The following is a 15,500-nucleotide window of genomic DNA, read 5'->3' on the forward strand; positions in this document are numbered from 1 at the left end:
CATCGGGCTCTCTGCTCGGCAGGGAGCCTGCTTCCCCTCTATCTCTGCCTGTCTCTCTGCCTACTTGTGATCGCTCTCTGTCACATAAATAAATAAAAATCTTTAAAAAATAGAAAAAAACTTATACTAGACATATATTCTAGCAAATGACAACATAACATAATGTATAGAGAGGAGTTGATACAGCAGGCCTGCGACCGCTGCTCACTCATGGAACAGCCTCCTTGCAAGGCTGACCCTTGGTTGGCTTCTGGGAACATCGCTGGTCAACAGTTTCCCACCCTGATATAAAACTTTCCTTAAATGACCATGCCTGGTCTGTGCAAACAATATGGTTTATGCTAAATATCGCCCTTCCTTCTGGAAGTCTGAAATTTGGGTTGGCACAAGGCAGAGGGTGCCTACATGACCAGTCTCCAATAAAATCCTAGAGCGCTGAATCTCTAATGAGCCTCACTGGTACTCGATAATTTGTGCATGTTGTCACAACTCACTGGAGGAATGAAGCGTGTGCTATGACTCCACTGGGAGAAGACTCCTAAATCTGTCTGGTTCCCTCTGCTAGTTTTACTTTGTATCCTTCTGCTGTAATAAATCTTAGCCACAAGACAACCATATGCTAAATCTTAGGAGTCCAACAAATCACCAAACCTGGGAGTTCTGGGGACCCATGACCAATATAGTTTGAGATTGTTTGATTTTTTAAAGTGTTAATTATCTGGAGTTACAGGTTAAAAATGTTCGTCACATTTGTAAATGGCAAAAGTTTAATGAATACATTGGAAGATACAAAGAAGTTTTTAAAAGGCTGGAACAACTGAGTCAACTCTAACAAGATGAAATTTAAAGGAGATAAAGATAAATTGTGCTCAAAAAACCCCACAAACTATTGTACATGTAGGAAGAAGGAACACACAATTAAGCAGGTGCAAAAAAGACTTAGGGTTTATTGAAAATAAACTCAATATGTTAAGTGATAATTTATAACTACCAAAAGTACCTAACTTATTTCCGTGCTGAATAAATAGCAGTATGTTATATAAATGAAGGAAGAATGATAACCTCATTCTCTTTTGTTAACGGCCACATCACATACAGAACATTATATTCAGCTCTGAGCACCATTTAAAGAAGGATATATTAGAGCACATTCAGGGAAAAGCTGGTGATGAGCTTCAAAACAGTATTTTACGAGTAATGAATGGTTCAAGAGTAAGAGAAGACTTTTCTAAGAAACAACGGTTCTACTAATGGATACAGAAGGTTCTTAGGCAAACTAGAAATTTTCATTTTCTTTTTTTAAAAAAGGTTTATTTTATTTATTTATTTGAGAGAGCGAGCATATGCATGCACAGGAGCACAAGGTGGCGGGGGCAAAGGGCGAGGGAGAAGCAGACTCCCCACTCCAAGGGAGTTCAACCCCGGGCTTTATCCCAGGACCCTGGGATTATGACCTGAGCCAAAGGCAGATGCTTAACTGAATGAGCCACCCGGGTGCCCCTATTTCTTTCCCTAATCATGGTGGAAAGAAATCAGAAAGACATTCATTTCAGCTGAATACAAATAAAAGTTATCCCAAATCCAAAGCTACCTCAAAGTGCATTTACCCTCTTTAAAAACACACATTCAAAGCCTGTAAATGTACTGAATGCAGACTGTGGAAGGAAGAATTAAATTAGAATGGATACCTATCTTAAATGATATCTGTATTACATAATCTTTCAACTCTTATAGTATACTCTTTTCCATACTTCCCCATTTACACTCTACTAAAAAGGTTGAGGGGGAAAAGATTTTGAAATAATCTTCAGTCCAACCACACCATCAACTGAGTTGGGTGGGGAAAGGGGGAGAGACCCAAATCTGGACAATTTCACTCAATTCCACTCCAAATACATGACTTACTGTATAGAGAGTACACTAAGCTCAACAAATAAACAATCACTATATAGAAAACACTCTGAAGAAATAAATAGAAAAGACACAATGAGGAGAAAAGACTTAGAAGCACCCCCTGCCTCTTAGACAACCACCCCAGGTACGACTTCTCCAAAGTGGTAAAGCCACTCAATTGCTTACCACAGCTTAGGTCATCATTGTGGGAAATGTACCCAGGTTTTGAAGGGAAATCCTTAGTATCAAAACTAGGCCTGGGGTTCTCAGCCCTTAAGAGATGAAGTCTTGATGTCCATGTGCATTCCAAGGACACTGGGTTCGAAAGTCTCCAATTACAAAAAGATCTCCCCTACAATGAAAGGCCAGTAGGGTTATTACTGCCAGAGGATGAGGAGTACAATGGAAAAAATGTTCTAAATCTTTCTCAAACTCCACTATAGAAGTGGTCGTGTAGCACACACAGCATACAAAGAAAGAGGCAATGCTGAAAATAGCACCAACAATGGGAGAACAGCATTGACAGAATTCAGCGTTTTATCTTCACAAAGCAGAAGCATAAAGTAAATGGTAAGCTAATAAAAGTGAGAAGATGATTTGAGCTCAAAGATTTTTAAATAAAGAGCTTGGGCGGGGCGCCTGGGTGGCTCAGTGGGTTAAAGCCTCTGCCTTCAGCTCAGGTCGTGGTCCTGGGGTCCTGGGATCAAGCCCCGCATGGGGCTCTCTGCTCGGCTGGGAGCCTGCTTCCCTTCCTCTCTCTCTGCCTGCCTCTCTGCCTACCTGTGATCTCTGTCAAATGAATAAATAAAATAAAAATCTTTAAAAAAAAAAAAAAGAGCTTGGGCACTTTGGTTTAAATGTAGTGGAGCAGACCCATCCTAGTTTTTTTTCTTTTAAGTGGGGAAGAAAAATACCACAAAAAACCACATTAACAAAGCAACCTCTAATAGGGGCTAGGAGGCAATAAAGTGAAAAATTAATTACCTTGATTTACTTGTTAACATAGAACTGCTGCTGGCAAGTTTGTAGTGAAACAACCTAGTTTGATAGTTACTGGTGTGAAGGAAAACTGGCTCACTCCCTTTGAAAAGCAACTGGCAATATATGCAAATAATCTTAAAATATCTTCACACAGTTTGACTCAGTATTTCTCTTTCTTAAAAACTGTAGGAAAATAATACTAAATACAGACAAAGTTTCATTTATAAATATGCCTATAAAGAGTATGCAGTAACATGGAATAATGCTTAAGATATAAATAAATAAATGCATTTAAAAATCCTTTACATAGAGCTACACCTGGGCAGCTCAGTCAGTTAAGAGGCCGACTCTTGACTTTGGCTCAGGTCATGATCTCAAGGCCTCGGGATCCAGCCCTGCATCGGGTTCCACACTCAGTGGGGAGTCTGTTTGTCCCTCTCACTCTGCTCCTCCCCCCACTCTCTTTTTCTCTCTAAAATAAATAAATAAATAAATAAAATCTTTAACACACACACACACACAATTATTAAAAAAAAAAAAAAAGTCCTAATCCATACTGAAAAAAATGGAATGGGGAAAAAAATGAAAAGTTTTTCTAATTATATACAGATAATAGAATTATGGGTGATTTATTCTCTTTTCTGTCCTTTTATATATTCCCTATATTTCCTTAAAAGATGACTATAAAAATTAAAAATAAAAGCCCCTAAAATAGGGGCGCCTGGGTGGCTCAGTGGTTTAATCCGCTGCCTTCAGCTCAGGTCATGATCTCAGGGTCCTGGGATCGAGTCCCACATCGGGCTCTCTGCTCAGCAGGTAGCCTGCTTCCCTCCCTCTCTCTGCCTGCCTCTCTGTCTACTTGTGATCTCTCTCTGTCAAATAAATAAATAAAATCTTTAAAAAAAAAAAGCCCCTAAAATAAACCTTGATTGAGGATGAAAAGGGGAAATCAGTTATATAAAAAGGATGAGAATTAAGAGAGGCAAACTTAGAGATAAGTTTATAGTGATTTGCTAGAACTCCTGCATTTATAGAGCTGTCTGATATTAAAAGGTGCTTATTATGAAAAGCAAGTTGCTAAATATGTGCAGAAGTACAGACAATATCCTAACACCTAAATTAGTTCTGTAAGAAATCCTCGAGTTCTTCTCCCAGCACCCTGCAGTCCATCGACTCTTCTGAAACAGGCAAGAAGACCCCATGATCCTCTGGAGAGCTTTCACTTAAAATCAAACTAATGGAAACCTGACAATTTGTTGCTGTTTATTATTCAGCTTTATGTTATCTTATTCATTTAAAAAATTTATTTTTTTTAATTCCACTATAATTAACACACAGTGTTGTTAGTTCCATACCATATAGTGATTCAAAAATTCTAAACAGGGCGCCTGGGTGGCTCAGTGGGTTTAGCAGCTGCCTTCAGCTCAGGTCATGATCCCAGGGTCCTGGGATCGAGTCCCGCATCGGGCTCTCTGCTCAGCAGGGAGCCTGCTTCCCTTCCTCTCTCTCTGCCTGCCTCTCTGCCTACTTGTGATCCCTGTCTGTCAAATAAATAAATAAAATCTTTAAAAAAAAAAATCTAAACATTATTCAGTGAGTGCTCATCACACTAAGTGTGTTCTTTCTCCCCTTTGCCTTTCACCCATCCCCCCAACCACCTACTTTCTGGTAACCACCAATCTGTTCTCTATATTTAAGTGTATGGTGTTTTGGGCGCCTGGGTGGCTCAGTGGGTTAAGCCACTGCCTTTGGCTCAGGTCATGATCCCAGAGTCCCAGAACTGAGTACTGCATTGGGCTCCCAACTCTGTGGGGAGTCTGCTTCTCCCTCTGACCTTCTCCCCTCTCATGCTCGCTCACTCTCTCTCTCTCAAATAAATAAAGTCTTTAAAAAAAAAAGTCTTTTTTTTGTTTGCCTTTTTTCTTTATTCATTTGGGGTTTTTTTTTAAGTATTTTTTTATTAAGCTTTAATTTTAATTTCAGTATTCTTAACATACAGTCTTTTTTTTTTTTTAAGACTTATTTATTTATTTTAGAGAGACAGAGAGAGAAGGAGAAAGCATGTGCAAGCAGGGGTGGAAGGGCAGAGGAAGAGAGAAACCCAAGCAGACTCCATACTGAGCATGAGCTCAACCCCAAACCCTGAGATCACAACTTGAGCCAAAACCAAGAATCAGACACTCAACCAACTGTGTCACCCAGGTGCTCAACATACAGTTTTATATTAGTTTTAGGTGTACAATACAGAGACTCAACAATTCTGTACACTACTCACTGCTCATCATGATTATGTGTACTCTTTAATCCCTACCACCAACTTCCCTTGTAACCATCAGTTTCTTCTCTATAGTTAAGAGTCTGTTTCTTGGTTTGTTTCTTTTTTTGTTTGTTTTTTTCCTAAGTTCCACATGAGTGAAATCATATAGTATCTGTCTTTCTCTGACTTATTTCATTTAGCATTACACCTTCTAGATCCATCCATGTTATTGCCAATGGCAAAAGTTCATTCTTTTTTATGGATGAGTAATATTCCTACTCATTTTTGACAGAAAATATATGACAAATAAATTATTGAGGTGTTCAGCTAGACTATACAGGTTCAAATAATGGCTCTCCTACCTTAGTGACTTGGAACAGTAGCTGACACGTATAAAGCATATCTAAGTGTTTGCTTTTATCATAATGAACCAAAGTATATCTTTGACATAAATGTTAAGATCGTTCATTCATTTTCTAGCCCATCTGACTAAACTTGAGAAAAGCCGAAACTTTCTGATAGATTGTTTAAAACACCATTAGCTGGATCTAGCATTTTACCTACATGTTAGAAATCTTCCTGATGTCTGGATGAATCGCGTTGAAACTAGCAATCATCCTTATGAGATCCTTAGTAATTATAAGTACAACATTCTATTACTATGTGGTACCATACAGAAAGAATTTATAGGGGCACCTGGGTGGCTCAGTCATTAAGCATCTGCCTTCAGCTCAGGTCATGATTCCAGGGTCCTGGAATCGAGCCCCACATCAGGCTCCCTGCTCAGTGGGAAGATTGCCAATCCCTCTCCCACTCTCCCCCTGCTTGTATTTCCTTCCCTCACTGTCTCCTCACTGTCAAATAAACAGGTAAAATCTTAAAAAAAAAAAAAAAAAAAAGGTATTTATAATGTCTTATACTAAAGGTCAAGAAATTTTTTCCTGGAAGGGTCAGATAGTAAATATTTTAGGTTTTGTAAGACATAAAATCTGTCACAGTAACTCAACCCTGCCATTGTGGTACAAAACCAGTCACAGACAATATATAAACGAATGGGCACAGTTATGTTTCAAGAAAACTTTATTAACATTAGTAGGCAGTGGGCTTTAATTTGTCAACTCCTGTCTTAGACTACAGTTATCTATATATAGTCCATATATCTCCTAATAGTCTACATGTTCTTGGAGAAGGGAAAATCTGTTTTACTTGTGAATCTCATGATCTTGCATAGAATTTAGTATAGTCCCTCACATACAGTAACAATCTAATAAGTAAAGAACCAAAAAATATCAGATTCACATCATGTGATTACCTTGACTGACAGACAAGTTAAAACCCACCTGTCATAAAGACAGCGCTGCATCATAAAGACAGATTCACCTATAACCAGGTGACAAATATTAGAAAAAAAACAAATCTAAGAGGTAGTGGTCTAGGATAACAGAATGTGTCCCATATGCAATCCCTCAAGCTGTATCTACTCATGTTAATGTTTCTGTCCTAGTCTCAAAGCTTATACTTTACACCTAAACTAATTACTTTACTCTAATCAGATTTAAACCATATAAAAAAACATTTTCTTTGTAATATACTGCATCTTGAAGTTTCCCCACAATGTTTTTGTATTATATTGAATATTGAACATTGCTCTTCCTTTCACTTTAATAACTTCTCAAATACCCCAAGCTATCCTCTGAGACTTCAGAATCTAAACATGTAGCCAAATATTTATGTCAGTTCATCTTTTTAAATGCACTGGTCCCTTTAATTCTTCAATCTATTGTACTGTTCCTAAGACTTTTCTGCAAACTCTCCCTCAAATCCTGGAAATTAGATGATCTGCCCTCTTGCTTCCTTCCCACAATTCAATAAGTTATTCTTTGGACCTAAAAGCATTCAGGAGTATTATAAACCACAATTTATATTCTGCACATAAAACACAATAAATACTTATTGCCCTAATTTGTCGATATGGAATGTGAATTAAGATTTCAATAATTTGTATTATGTAATGACTCAGTTTGTAAGCCATTTTAATTAGTACTATAAATTAAGTAGTCACAATCAGAGAAATTTTAAATTTGTAAGAAAATAAACTTTTCAAATAACTCGGTTGAATTTATTTACTTCAACTGCTGCGTATACTAGAAACTACAGAAATGTTTCATCTAAGGACATTTAAAAGACAATCCTGTGTTAGCCTAAATTGAGTTCCTTTAATTTTCTGTAGCCGTAATATTTCACTAAAATAAAACTGAATCATATATTAGAAAGGTTTTATTTAAAATGTCACTGATTCATGGGATCCCTGGGTTGGTCAGTCAGTTAAGCATCCAACTCTTGTTTTCGGTTCAGGTTGTGATCTCAGGGTCATAGGATGGAGCCACTCACTGGGCTCCACACTCAGCACGAAGTTTGGTTGAGATTCTCTCTCCCTCTTCCTCTGCCCCTCCCACTTCTGTGTGCTCTCTCTAAATAAATATTTTAAAATGAAATAAAATAAAACATCACTGATTCAGACTGATCTCTGATTTCCTGAGTATTATTTTATATACTAAACACAAAACATACATAAAGCACTATAGCCAGAAATGTCAAAACCTTTTCCATCATAATGCTTCAGAAAAACCCATCCTATGAGGACTTCAGCCATTCTGCAAACCCATTACAAAGAACATTCAGAATACAAAGTGCATGGCTATGACATGTTTACTTTTCAAAAGCAGTTTTACATAAAGATAGTGTGATTTTGGTAGTTCTTCATCATTCTAGGGGTTTAAAGACACAGCTAATACTATTTGATTCAGTCTATATATCTTAATATATTTAGCAGATGACTGTTGTGTTTTTAAAAGATATAAATTTTCATTTATCCTCTATGGGCTAGAAATTGTTTTAAGAAATATCAAAGCAGTGAGCAGAGCTAATGATATATCTTATTAACATTTTCCATGATATCGGGGTGCCTGGGTGGCTCAGTGGGTTAAAGCCTCTGCCTTCGGCTCAGGTCATGATCCCAGGGTCCTGGGATCGAGCCCCACATCGGGCTCTCTGCTCAGCAGGAAGCCTGCTCCCCCCTCTCTCTCTGCCTGCCTCTCTGCCTACTTGTCATCTCTGTCAAATAAATAAATAAAATCTTAAAAACACACACACACACACACAACACACACACACACAACATTTTCCATGATCTCAAAATCCCATCTGCAACATACAGTTAATTTTAAGGTAATCGTTCCCCCTTCATACATTAAAAGTTAAAATTTCACAAAGAAATGTATTCAACTTATTCAACAATATAAGTCTTCATTTTCTACTCAAGAGAGAAGGGTCAGGTCATTCGACCACCAGCCATTAATAAATATATTATTCAAGAGCCTTATCACAGATAAAACTACTGCTACACAAGGCATGTGCTCAGTAGTATCTCTGTGTAGCTGTATGATCTTGTTAGGGTCACTTAAAAATCTTATCTCAGATACCTGTATGTGAAATGAGATAGTGCCTACTCACCGAAGCTTTTAGAATACACCTAATTCATAATGTCAAGGGCATTTATTACATATGTTCAAAAAGCACTTTAAATTTTTTTTCAAAATTTTACTTGAACTTTTCTAATAATTTTTTAAAACTCAGATTTGATAGGAGGGGCACACATGTGTCTCCATTTTCCTCATGGTACACTAATCATTTGAAGATATCCCAAGTAATATTCCAAACTGGGACATCATGGTAATCTTGCTCAAGAATGAGGCTTCAAATCCTAATATGTCTTCTATAGAAGATGTGTGCATTGAATTATTGCAAAAGTAATTAAACATACTACAACGACTGCACACCAAAAATGCCAGAATTTTCTCCCCTAAGTTTATAATGTGATAAAAGCAACAACCTCCTGCCCCCTACCTCACCTTTATTTGTTCCTATGCTACCAATGGATGCCCTGGACTTCAAAATTTATAAAAGTAAATCCCAATATAGTCCTCTAATTTTAAGTCTGTTCAATTGCTAAATATTAAATCATATCTAGAAAAAGGGATGATACATGAAACTGATGACTAGAATAACAGAAGCTATCACAAGACCCTCTTAGTAACATGACATCATAAATATAAATCCTCAAAATGTACTTTTCCAGATTTCTTTCAAATAAAAATACCTAGAATTCCAGTAAAGTTTAAAGATCTTGGTAGAAATGAGAAAAAAAAAAAACTGAATGTCTATCTCACTGTAATATTAAATTTCAATACAAATTATATCTAAACCTAGGTATACATTATACAGAAGTTATTTTCTTACAAATAGGTAATTACGATCTATTTTAAAATTGGTAACTTCAAGCAATTCCAAAAACCAAAATTTCAATCATCCTTTCCTTGACAAAATAATAAATATAAGAAAAATGTAAATATAATTTAACTTAAATTAGATTTAAATATCTTAAAAGTTAAACAAGGATTTTCAGGATTTTTTATCTGCTTTTGCAGAAATTCTTTTAATCTTCCCCAAATCTGTCACTTATAATACCAATTTTACCAATTTAATATTTTAGTTGTAAAATTCCGGAAAGAGTAAACAAAATAACTATGAAAGGGCTATTAGTATAGAATGTATAATCTAACAATACCTATTTTAAACTTGAAACTCTCTTAGGAACACAGTAAAGTTTTACAGTTTTATTTTACAGAGTTTATACATGAACAACTATTCATGTCTGGTATAACCTCAGACAAGTGCACTAGTCATTTCTTGCTGCAATGCATTCATTGCATTAGTCTGTACTGCATTCAAAGATACTTTTGTATTCACTGTGTTAAAGCAAAAATAATTCAAGAGTATCTAATATTGAATCAAATTTCTCAGAAAATTTACTCTGAAGTAAATATTACAGAAATCAGAAAACTCTATGGACTATCTTAAAGAAATGGAAAGACATTCCATGCCCATGGATTAGAAAAACAAATATTGTTAAAATGTCTACACTACCCAAAGCAATCTTTGCATTTAATGCAATCCCTTCAAAATACCAAGAGTATTTTTCACAGAACTAGAACGAACAATTCTAAAATTTGTATGGAAATACAAAAGACCCTGAAGCCAAAGCTATCTTGAGAAAGAAAAGTAAAGCCAGATGCATCACAATTCTGGACTTCTAGTTATATTACAAAACTGTCGTAATCAAAACAGTACAGTATGGGCACAAAAACAGACACAGATCAACAATACAGAATAGAAAACCCAGAAATGAACCCACAACTATACAACTAATCTTTGACAAAGTAGGAAAGAATATCCAATGGGAAAAAGACAGTCTCTTGAACAATGGTATTGGGAAAACTGGATAGCAACATGCAAAAGAATGAAACTGGACCACTTTCTTACACCCTACACAAAAGTAAATTCAAAATGGATTAAAAACCTAAATATGAGACCTGACACCATAAAAATCCTAGAAGAGAACAAAGGCAGTTATGTCTGACACTGGCCATAGCAACTTTTTTTTAGCTAGGTCCCCAAGGAAGAGGAAATAAAAACAAAAATAAATTATTGGACCTACATCAAAATAAAAAACTTCAACACAGCAAAAGAAACAATCAACAAAACTAAAAGACAACCTGAAATGGAAGAAGGTATTTGCAAATGACATATCTGGTAAAAGGGTTAGTATCCAAAATATATAAAGAACTAATATAACACCTAAAAAACAAATAATTTACAAATGGGCAGAAGACATGAACAGACATTTCTCCAAAGAAGATATCTAGATGGCCAACAGACACCTGAGAAGATGTTCATCATCACTTACCATCAGGGAAATGCAAATCAAAACTACAACGAGCTGCCACCTCACACCTGCCAGAAAGGCTACAATCAGTAACACAAAAAACAACAGATGTTGGTGAGGATGTAGAGAAAAAACACCTTCTTGCACTGTTGTGAGAATGCAAACTCGTGCAGCCACTGTAGAGAACAGCATGTAAGTTAAAAATAGAGCTACCTTATGATCCAGCAACGGCACTACTGGGTATTTACCCAAAGAATGCAAAAACACTAATTCAAAGGGATACACGCACCCCTATGTTTATAGCAGCATAGTCTACAATAGATTACAACAGATTCCAAGATATGGAAGCAGCCCAAGTGTCCACTGATTAGTGAATGGATGAAGGAGATTACACACACACACACACACACACACACACACACACACACACACGGAGATTATGTATATTTATACACACATATATATAATATTCCATTACACATAATGGAATGAAAAGCCATAAAAAGAATGAAATCCTGTCATTTGCAACAACATAGGTGAAGCTGGAGAGTACAATGCTAAGCAAAAGTAAGTCAGAGAAAGACAAAACACCATATGATCTCACTCATATGCAGAACTTAAGAAACAAAACAAATGAGCAAAGGGGGAAAATGAGGGAGACAAATCAAGAAACAGACTCTTAATTGTAGAGAGCTGATGGTTACAGAGAAGAGGGGTAAGTACATAATGGGGATTAAGGAGTGCACCTATGAGGAGCACTGGATGGCATATAAAACTGCTGAATCACTATACTGTGCACCTGAAACTAACGTAATACTATGTGTTCAGTAGCTGGAATTAAAAACTTAAAAAAAAAAAGAAAACTATATAGACTCAAAAGAAAAATTACTGAGACATAATTGGATAATGCTACTTGTAGAATCAACAAAAACTGTTTTGCAAAATGTCGAAATATTTTAGTTTAAAAGATTTATTTACTTATTTGAGAGAGAGAGTGTGCACAGGACTAGAGGAAGGGACAGAGGGAGAGGAAGAATCCTGAGCAGACTCCATGCTGAGCGCAGAGCCGGCCTTGGGGCTCAGTCTCACAACCCGAGCCAAAATCAGGAGTCTGACGTTTAACCCTAGGTGCCCCTCAAAATATTTTTAAAATAGCATTCTTTTCTTTCCAACATTCTTTTTAAAGATGTTTATTTATTCATTTGAGAGAGAGAGAGAGAGAGCACAAGTCGGGGAGAGGGGCAGATGGAGAGGGAGAAGCAGACTCCCCACTGAGCAGGGAGTCCAGTATGGGCTCAATACCAGGACCCTGGGATCACGACCTAAGCCAGAGGCACATAACCAACTGAGCCACCCAGGCACCCCTCGGTGTTCTTTTTAACAGAACAATTTTTCTTTTTCTGACTATAAAAAGAAGTAATTGTTCATTCTAAAAAAAATAAACAGGACATGAATAAAGAAGACCCAATTACATCACTTTTAATATTTTAAAACACAACCATTTATACTATTAAACAAGGTTATGAGTATTTTAAATTAATAGAGCAAAGCTAGCACTGGATAAACCCATTTACAAGAAACAATGAAAAGGGGATCTGTTTTTTTTTTTCTTTTCTAAACATTTTAGTTTTCCTCAGTGTCTACATATTTGGTTGTAGAGTATGCCATTTTCTACATATTCTTCTTAATCCAAAAAAAAGTTTTGTTCAGGGAGAAGAGCACCTGTTGAAATCTACACATCAGAATATCACATCAACTCAGTAACATAAGCTCCTACGCACTGTGATGGCCCAACCTGGACACACTGTACTAGCAAATTCTTCGCATCTTAACCTCCTTTATTTATCGCACACTTACATCTTTTTCATCTCTGATGATTACCTCCCAGGGTGGAGAGAGACAGAAGAAAGTCCTTTAAGGCAACAACTTCATTTATTTCTAAACTTATGAATCAGTGCTATATGTAGAAGGAACCTGCTGGTTCATCTTTGTATCTTCCAGGTAACATGTATACAACAAAATACCTTAGATTCCATTTCAGTAAGTCAAGAAAACTAAAATGTAAAGACAAACGGCAAAACATTCCTGAACAATCTGTTCCTACTACTGCCAACCTGACAAAAGAAAAATGTTTAGGCATCTTTTAATACAATCAGGTAAGAAGGTAAGTCAATCTCAGAATCTTCCCAACAATTGCTTGCTAGTTTATCCTTAATCTCAAATGTCTTCATGAATAACATTCCTGGAAAATGAGCTTTCAGAAATTATGGAAGCTCTCTATATTTAAAAACATTTGAATTTAAGCCAAAATCTGCGTTTAAACAGATACAAAAAAAAAAAAAAAAAAAAGGCCACTTCAGGAAACTCTTAAACTCAATGGATTAATTATGTTATAAAATGTAACTTTCTTAAATTGGAATTAGTGATCTTTAAATTGTGATGGCAACAAATATGGCAGCCACAATGAAACAAGGAGCTCACATTCTGAACGTTTTCTATGAGCCAGGAGCCATGTTGGGCACATAGACTACATTACCTTGTTCAGTCCTCAAATCCAGCATTAACAGTAAGGTATAAGTCTCTGGATTTTACTGATGAGAAAACTGAGGACTTGGTAGCTTACCTAGGGCCAAACGGCTTCTGCAGGCCAGGATTTCAGTCCAGATTTCATACACATGGGTTATAAAGGCTTCCAACACTACGTAACTTTAGAAATGGCTCCACAGGGGGCGCCTGGGTGACTCAGTGGGTTAAGACTCTGCCTTCAGCTCAGGTCATGATCTTGAGGTCCTGGGATCTAGCCCCGCATTGGGCTCTCTACTCAGCAGGGAGCCTGCTTCCTCCTCTCTCTCTGCCTGCCTCTCTGCCTACTTGTGATCTCTCTCTGCCAAATAAATAAAATCCTCTTTTTTAAAAAATGGCTCCACAGATAATAGAATTACCAGTAATAAACTACAGCATTACTGTTTGGCTGTCACTTAGAACCAAATTGGATAATTACCACCAAATACAATATAATGATGAGAATAATGGTTACGCTTTCTATTCTTAAAACACATTAATCTAAAAAAGAGTAGTTTCAAAATAAGTATTATCTTATTATATAAACACGTTAAAATATGTCAAAAGGAAGTTAAGTGGCTTGCCTTCGAGTTGCATGTGAAACATGATAAAAAATGAAAACTCTAAACCTAGAACTTGCCTTATAGAGGCTCCCTTTGTAGCTCACAGTAAAGCTTTCCTTCTCTACTCTCCTTCACCAAACATTTTTTTTCCTATAAGAAATTATTCAACAAAAACTTAACAAATGTGAATAAAGGCAATGTCAAGGAAATGCTATGTCCTGGGGCTTCAGTTTGATGATAGAGTAAACTGGCAAGTTTGGGCCTACTAGATTGGTATTTCAATAAACAAAATGTGTAAGATCAAGGGAAACGATATCACAAAACATGGAAAGGACTAAAGCAAAAGATTTAGGCAAGGAAAAAGAAAACTCAGAAATTTTGTAAGGACAAGGTACAGACAGAGGTACAAAGGTGTGAAGGCTTTTGAGGAAAAGAAAGAAAGAAAAAAAGAAAGAAAAAAGAAAGGGAGGGAGGGAGAAAGGAAGGAAGGAAGGAAGGAAGAGAGAGACAGAAAGAGAGAAAGAAAGAAAAAAAAAGAAAAGAAAAAGAAAGAAAAGAAAAGAAAAAAAGCAGTAGAGCACAGTGGTTCAATGCATAGGCTTTGGCTCCAACCCAGCTGAGTGTGAATGAACCTCCGTTACTGACTAACCAAGTGACCTGGCATTAGTACCCTTCTTTAGTTTGCTCATCTCTAGGATAAGAACAGTAACAGTACCTATCTGAAAGGGGTATAATGAGGATTAAATGTTATAATATATGTACAACTTAACACTGTTAAAACTGGACACATATTGTTATTAATTATCAAAAGGAAAAGCCAGAAGAGGAAAATGCAACAAACAGCCTCAGGTTTCCTCTACAGACACCTACTGAATCCTTTCTAAGTATATTTACACACCAAACTAAAGGAATAAAAATATGATTTCCAAATAATGCATATCATGTTGAAGACTCTATTTGTGACAGCTGAAAAGTTAGAAGTATTATGCTTTCTTGAATTTTGTTTTCCTTGAACGGGTCTGAACCTAAAAGGCTCATCTCAACTTATCCAAGATGTCACTGGCAAACAGAGATAAGAATATACAAAATACAAATCACAGAAATGTGAAACAATTAAATTTTGATTCCCAAATAAGCAAAGTCTTATTCTAAGCGAGTGTTTATTAAACTGAAACAAAGTCTGATTTTGATATATAGAATACTATTTTATTCTTTATTTTAAACCTTTCTTACATGTTTAAAAATATACATGGGTTCAGAACAACCTCAATAAAATGATGACATTTTCTATTAAAGGACCTCTGAAGTCAAACCACTAGTGTGCAAACACAGTTGGCTTCCAATTTGAAGTCATAGGCACATTTCATTAAATGCATTTCATAAAACGAAGAAATCAAAATGCTGAGAAGAAAAATACTCAGTAGTTTGATATAAACTTTAAAATATATGTCAGGCAGGA

At 36.3% G+C, this 15,500-nt stretch overlaps 1 protein-coding gene across 4 annotated transcripts in view; it reads right to left on the reverse strand.

The window, feature by feature from the left end:
• LOC111150680 (RAB GTPase activating protein 1 like) overlaps window positions 1-15,500 on the reverse strand; it is a 759,175-nt gene that overhangs the window by 467,940 nt on the left and 275,735 nt on the right. The window lies entirely within an intron of this gene.

Source organism: Enhydra lutris, unplaced genomic scaffold (genome assembly GCF_002288905.1).
Source record: "Enhydra lutris kenyoni isolate GAN:26980312 unplaced genomic scaffold, ASM228890v2 scaffoldscaffold24, whole genome shotgun sequence".
Lineage (NCBI taxonomy): Eukaryota > Metazoa > Chordata > Mammalia > Carnivora > Mustelidae > Enhydra > Enhydra lutris.